This window comes from Mustela putorius, unplaced genomic scaffold, assembly GCF_011764305.1.
Source record: "Mustela putorius furo isolate JIRA1106 unplaced genomic scaffold, ASM1176430v1.1 tig00004036_pilon_pilon_pilon, whole genome shotgun sequence".
Lineage (NCBI taxonomy): Eukaryota > Metazoa > Chordata > Mammalia > Carnivora > Mustelidae > Mustela > Mustela putorius.
This window is the reverse complement of record NW_025422172.1, coordinates 157,002-164,502: the sequence shown is the minus strand read 5'-3', so window position 1 is coordinate 164,502 and position 7,501 is coordinate 157,002.

Below are 7,501 nucleotides of genomic sequence, written 5' to 3'. Positions count from 1 at the left end.
CCAAGGCGGGCCAGGCAGCATCGCTCTTGCCCAGCCGCAACCTGGCGGGAAATTCAAGACCTAAAGGCTGAACAAACTAGGCCGAGGTGGGCGGGGCAACCTCCCGAGAGCACGTTCCGGCTCCCGCCGCGCGCACGTAACCGGGAGCGAGCCCGCCGCGCAAGGCAACCTGGGATGGGAGCAATGGATCACGCCGGTGCAGGGCAACCTAGGAGGGGGCGGGCTGCGGGGGGGGGGGGGGGGGGGGGGATGGACAGCGGGGGGGGGGGGGGCGGGCTGCGGAGGGGGGGGGGGGGCGGGCTTAGCGGGGACGGGGGCGGGGCTGCGGGGGGGGGGGGGGGGGGGGGGGGGGGGTTGTCGGGGGCGAGGTTGGAGGGGTGGGACTCCGGTGCTCTTAAAGGGTAGGCGCTTGCCGTTAAACAGCCTAACCGTTCCCTTAGTTCTGTATTTGCATACCTGTTGATATAATCTGTACTTCATGCCTGTTGAATATTATTGCTTATGTCTTTCCTTACTGGTAAAAGGATGCGTGGAATCCCAAGGTGGGGAGGGCCCTATTGAGCAGTCCAAGCCCTGTTAGAGGAACGGAGGCGCGCTCAGTCCATGGTCGGCTGCCGTCCCTTCCCGGAGGAGGAGGGGTAGCTTGTCTTTCCCTGACAGTTCGGAAATGAACTGAGAGCACTTCATTCATCCGCTCCACAGCTTTTGGAGCCCGATAAGCGCAGTCATTGCGAGTTGCCAGCCAGGAAGCTCAGAGAGCGTCCTTTGGTGGGGGGTGGCGGATCCCGTTGGTGGCGCGGAGCAAACCCCCTGGACGTCAAGCGATGTGGTCAAGTCCACAAAGTTTTTGCAGCATATCCTGCTGGGTAGGAGTCTGGGCCTCCAGGCCCATCGTGGCGATGGCTGCCTTCTGGCTTTGGGTTTTGCATTGCTCTGACGCCTCTTTGCTACCCACCAGAGGAACTGCCAGGTGGAAGGTCTAAGTACAGAAACAAACACAATATAGTGCGGAATTTAAGAGTTCCAAGAGCAACCCCTAAACATAAGAAAAATGTACATTTAAGGAAGAGATCCCCTCTTGTAGAAGCATCAGGAGAAGCTTCATGTCTGGAGCATTTAAGGTGCTGTCATCATAATGTGGGTCTTTATTCAGAGATTGTTACATTACTCCCGCAAATGGTTTTCCTACTTGTGATTTCTTCCAGTAAAATTCATCCCATAAGCAACCACCAGATTTGCTCTCCTAAAACACAATTTTCACCCCTGCACTGCCTTGATGAAACACCAGTGGCCCTTTAGGCTAGCATTCGTCCTCCATATAACAAATCTAAGCTCCGGCCTCACAATTCCTCTAATGCAGCACTTTCTCTAGTGTTGAGGTTGGGCATTGCTGCCTCCTGTGGACTGAATCCTGTCCCTCTAAAATTCATGTGTTAAAGCCTTCACCTCCAATGGGATAGTGTTTGAAAATAGGGCCTGTGGAAGGTCTTAGGTTTAGATGAGGTCACGAGGGTGGGGCCCTCATGATGGGATTGATTCCCTCATAAGAAGAAACATTAGAGACCTCTGTTTCTCCATTTCTTGAGGATACAGCTAAAAGGCAGCCTTCTTAGGCAAGAGGAGAGCTGATGGGCACCTTGATCTTGAACTTCTCAGCCTCCAAATCTCTGAGAAATTTCGATTGCCACCCAGACTGTAGTATTTTGTTATGGCAGCCCCCGAGCACTTACACATTACCTCTGTGTGTGTTTAATTTAAAAAAAACTAAATAGCATTTTAGATATTATGGACATCACCATAAGAATAATTAAAAAGTGATGTGTTTGAACTGTAATTTAAAGAAAAATTTCATAGTGACTGAACAGGAGGAGAAAAAAATGAAATATCGTGGGTTTTAGAGCTTCAGTGATCTAGAAAATGCTATTATCAGTGATAACTTATAAGATGGTTAATAAGAGGACTATGAGGGAAAAATGTAGGGTATTTTGACTGGAAAAAAAAGATCCAGATGATTTTTGGAGGAAGATAGAATGTGGCTCCCTACATCTTTTAATTCCATTGTGTATTCTTTCCACAACTTTTGAAGACTATCAACATAAAATTAGTAAGTTCAAAAGGCTTGGCCTAGGAGTACCTGGGTGGCTCAGTCAGTTAAGTGTCTGCCTTCCACTCAGGTCACGATCCCAGGGTTCTGGGATGGAGCCCAGCACCAGCCTCCTTGCTCAGCGGGGAGCCTACTTCTCACTCTCCTTCTGCCTGCTGCTCCCCCTGCTGGTGCTCTCTCTCACGATCTCTCTGTCATTTAAATAAATAAACAAAATATTGTAAAAAAATGCTTGGCACATACAGTTTATATGTTGATTAATAAAACATGTAAGGTTAGCTGGAAGGAAAGTGCATGTAAAAATGTAGTAGGGACTAATATATATTCATAATAAGGGAAACTGATGTGGGCCATATCGGAATTAAGTTCTCAATCATTCTGTAAATCTTAAACAGTTTTAAAAATAAGTTTATCAAGGGCACCTGGATGGATTAGTTGGTAAAGCATGCAACTCTTGATTCTCAGGGTTGTGAATTCAAGCCCATGTTGGGTGTGAAGTCTACTTTTAAAAAGCTAAATAAATAAAATATAAGTTTATAAAAGAAAGTGAGAAGTTTGTTAGATAAAAGTTTGAGTTTGGGGGGAGCCATTCAAATTGATAAAGTATTCCTTTAACTTCATAAAAGTTTTAGTATGGCATTTTTGTCTTCCATCTGGCAGAGTAGTTTAACTTGTGCAGAAGTAACCCCTGAGCTGCCACGGAGAGGAGGGCCGCAGGGATGGAAAGCAGACTACTTAATGAACAGCAGTATTACAGTCTATAACATGGCTCCAGATACACCGAGTGTAAGCCTGGACCTCAAAGACCTTTTCTCATATAAATTCTTCTGCTTGTCATATTAGCAAAAAGAAAACACTTTACCTCCTTTATTCTACAGAACTAGAACTCCAAAGAAAGCAGTTTCTATAAGCCAGCAATGTGGTTATTAAATGGAAAGCTTGATGTAAAATGTCCATGTAAATTTCATGCCTATTTAAGCCTAAAGTCTATGCATCCAGGCAAAACCATGCAGCACAGTCATTTGGCTTAACTGTCCTTATTTACAATAACACATTCTATTCCAAAGGATGTTTCCCATATTCCTCTTTGACATTGGGGGACCTGAATCCGTGTATCCATTCTATGGGAATTACCACTTTCCAAGGAGGAAGCAAATGATTCAGATTCTAAATTATGTAACAAACCACATTCCTTCCCTTTTTTTTTTTAATATTATGTGAATCATACTAAAAAAAAACCATCTTTTGCAGAGTTACTGGCTGTATGGTGATGTTGCTAATGTCAGAATAAAACTGAATAATCCAAAAGGCAATAGCATTGTAAAAAAAAATTAATTTCAACTTGCATTAAAATGGCTAAAGAAGCTTGTTTCCGTGGTATGCTCAGATCAGGATAACTCTGAGAAGCATCATTTGAGAAGTTCTAACATAGAAAAGAAGCTGGAATCTTAGGTCTATTTAAGTGGATCCGCAATATATATGGTCTGATCCTCTGAAATAACCAAGAAAGAAATTATGATTTAAAGCCTATATATGATCAGTTGACCTCTGTCTTGCATTTATTCCTGGGGATCTATTGACTTTAAAGTTTTATATAGTGTCCTAACTTTTTTATAAAAATCCTATTAAAGTTTCAAAAGATCCAACAACAACAAAATTTATAGAAAGATAGATCAACAGTCAAAATGCGACCAAATGTTAATAACTGCTGACTCTACAAGAAAGATAGATGGGTGTTCATTGTACTGCTCTCTCAAATTCCCTACAGGTTTCAAATTTTTCATACTAAAAAATTGGAGCCTAAATCTAAAGCAGAAGTTTCCAAGAATAGATCTAATTATGATCTGTTTCCTGATAAAATTTTCACTTATCTCCCAAGAAATGAATAAAAAAGAAAAGAAAGGAAAAGCAATACAGGGAGTCTTACATGAAGCTAATTTTATTTATTTGTTTTTAAATTTTTTTTTAGTAATCTCTACATCCAACGTGGAGTTCAAAATCACAAAGCCGGGCACCTGGGTCGCTCAGTGGGTTAAGCCTCTGCCTTCGGCTCAGGTCATGAACCAGGGTTTGGGATCGAGCCCCACATTGGGCTCTCTGCTCAGCAGGGAGCTGGCTTCCTCCTCTCTCTTTCTGCCTGCCTCTCTGCCTACTTGTGATCTCCGTCTGTCAAATAAATAAATGAAATCTTAAAAAAAAAAAGATTTTGTAAAAAAAAAATTATTTGGGAGAGAGAGAGAGTGCTCAAGCAGGGGGAAGGACATAGAGAGAGGAGAAACAGACTCTGCCACTGTCAGGAAGCCTGACATGGAGCTCCATCCCAGGATCCTGAGATCACAATCTGAACTTAAGGCAGACGCTCAGCCAACTAAGTCACCCAGCTCCCACTTCAGACTTCTTTTAAATGAAAGAAAAAAAATCAACTTCCGTGTTAAGTTATCAGAGTTGGCCCTGGGGATAAAAATACATGTTTATAAAAAAATAAAAATTTTTTTAAAAAGTTATCATAGTTGGGTCTCTGTTATTCATAGCTAAACTTAATATACCAGTTTAAGTAGGAACCCACACTAAAAGATAGATTTTGTATGTGTTACTGAAGAAACAGGAAATAGCCATGATGAACCAAGGTCCAGATTCTCTATAGGATCACTATATAGTGATAAAGGCAAAAACAAAATATCCTGTTATCTAATTTTATTCTGCTAGCAGAGAGCACAGTTGAGTTCTAGTCTCAAAAACATAGGAGCCAAAGAGGGAGAATGTATCTGCATTTATTGTTCTCACATCTTAACAAAACAATTCATGGTACCTGATGGACTCAGTATGCACTGTCATGGAGCAGAAATACATTCACAAGACTATTCCATAGCATGCACAAAATTTCCCTCAATTCTCTTTGACCAGTTTTCCCACTGCTTGATTAGACTTCTTTTGGTTAAAAGGAATAGAAATCCTCTAAAAGTAATTTTAAGCACAACTGTGTATACATGTGCAAGGAGATGTGGGAAGACAGAGTTACTGGTAGGTCTTGACAGAGTTACTGGTAGGTCTTGTTATTGAGACATGGGAGACAGACTTGGAATACAGAGAAGTTTCAAGTGAATCTAGAGGAAAAGGTGTCACGGCCGGTGCGACAAATCGACCAGGAACGTGAGGGTAAGAGGATGAAGAAAAGAACTCGAGAAGCAGAGAGATGGGGCAGGAGGAGCGCTGAGGAGGATGTCCAACAGTGCTAAGTTTATTCAAAGCATTAAGGCCATATATATAGTGATAATAGGAGAAGCAATACATCTGTGTCTAGTTAACCACGAGTTCCCATAATAAGTTTCACAATGAACTATAAGCAGACTTTGTGACACCAAATGGCTGACGCCGGTACAATTGTTCTGTATTGACACAGCAAACCTGAAAGTAATTTATGGGCTGTACTAGGGCAGCAAGGACCAGCCACGAACTTATGACCCCAACCGAATTGTTCTCATTTTTAGCAAGCATGTGGGAAGTCAGGTAGGCGAGCGCATAACACATAGCACAGACCTTTTCTCAATGCTACTCGATTTTATCGACCTAAGGCTTTTGTTCGGCTATTCAGCCTTTAAAGGAGCCACAAGTCAGGGCCTGGATTGGTCCTCATCTCAAGCCCTATTGTGGCCTCCCACAAAAAGGAATAGCCAGGCCTCAAGTATATCAGAAAGTGACAGCTAGACAGTTCATAAGAAATGAACAGGAGAGAGTTGCACTTATTTTGGAACTGAGAAGATCTGGAGGTCCCAGGGGATGGGGGAAGGAGTAACTAACTGGTTGAGTGCCCAAGGGAAACAGAGGGGCATTCAGGCATCTGCCACACAAGAATCTGAGACCCAGCTCTCAAGGAGAAAAGGCCAGTAAACAAATGCGGAGAAAGTGAAACAAACGTAGCAGAACAGTTTCCCCCCAACCCTGTCCATACCTCCAACCCCACTGTTATCAAACCAGGGAAGTACAGGGAAAAAGAGTTTTTGAATAGGATAGAGGGGCAAATTTATATTTATGTTAAACTAAACTCTTGACTCCTAAAAATAAGTAATCGTACAAAGTTATTGAGAGGTAAAAGGAAAACCAACAAAACAGCCTTAAAGGGAAACTGTGAAGAAAAAGCTACTGCCTGTTTCACCCCATAAGAATCCAGTGTTCAATGAAGGGATTATGCAGAATACAGCACGACTGACCACTGTATCCACCAATGTTAATAACCAGTGTGAACGGACAGAAAGATCAGACATGGATACCACTTGGGCAAATCATCAATATTTGCTCATCTAAAGGATTCAGAGAGAAAGTCACACCTTCAGGATACAGTGAAAAATGATGAGTTATCTTCTTTATGACAGAATGAGGAGCAAGCCAGCCTCCGAACTCTCAAATACGGAGACAATGAAAGTTATACTAACCTCTGGAAATATAATATTTCTCCCTCCAAGTATGAGACTGAGGCATATCGGTTAACTTGGCTACATGCACTTTGCTGGGCCAGGTGCACGTCCTCACCCGCAGGTATAGAATACAGAGTGTGATCACTTGCATACAATGTACAGTCACTCTGATAAGAACAAATGTTTATTCCGTCACCCATTCTCCTCAAGGAACACAGCCTGATCCATATAAATTCCTAAACTCAGGGTTGAAGAGGAGGATGAGGATCAGCAAGCACGCAGACATCTCCAGGCATTCTGGGATGCATTCTTAAAACACACGTGCTCTCACACCTATTATTTATTGAGCATTCGTTGAGGCCAGCCACTAAGCTTGAGCATTTCTCTTCATTCCATCATTTAACTAACACAAATAACTTAGTGGAGAAGATGATGGTAAGTACTACTACTTACCAATAAGTAAACCGAGAGTAGAGAAATTAAATAATTTTGTAATTATTAAATTATAGCTAGTAAATTATTTGGTAATTAAATAATTTAATATCTGTTCACACAGATAGTGAACAGCAGAAATGAGATTTGAATTTAGATAGCTTTGATTCCACAAAGAATTATGACCATAGATTTCATCTTCTGCAATAATATACCTAAAACTAAAAGTGAAGAAATGGAGTCAAATGAAATATTCTTATTCTTTCAATGACTTATGTTTATTTAAGAAACAACCAAAAATTAAGAAATATAATTGCTCTTATGATATCTCATTAGGTGGCAAATAGTAAACATAATTATAAAAGCAACAACATTTGCTTTTAAAATATTAATATTATCTCACATGAATCATAGTATCAGACAACTCTCACACATTTTGTAGGGGAAGTAAGTGTTTTGGTGTTTTTTTTTTTTTTAAGAGTGTTCAAACAAACAAGCATTAGGGAGAAAGGAATGCAGGAGATTCTGATTCCTCATTATTTCAAAGTATCAT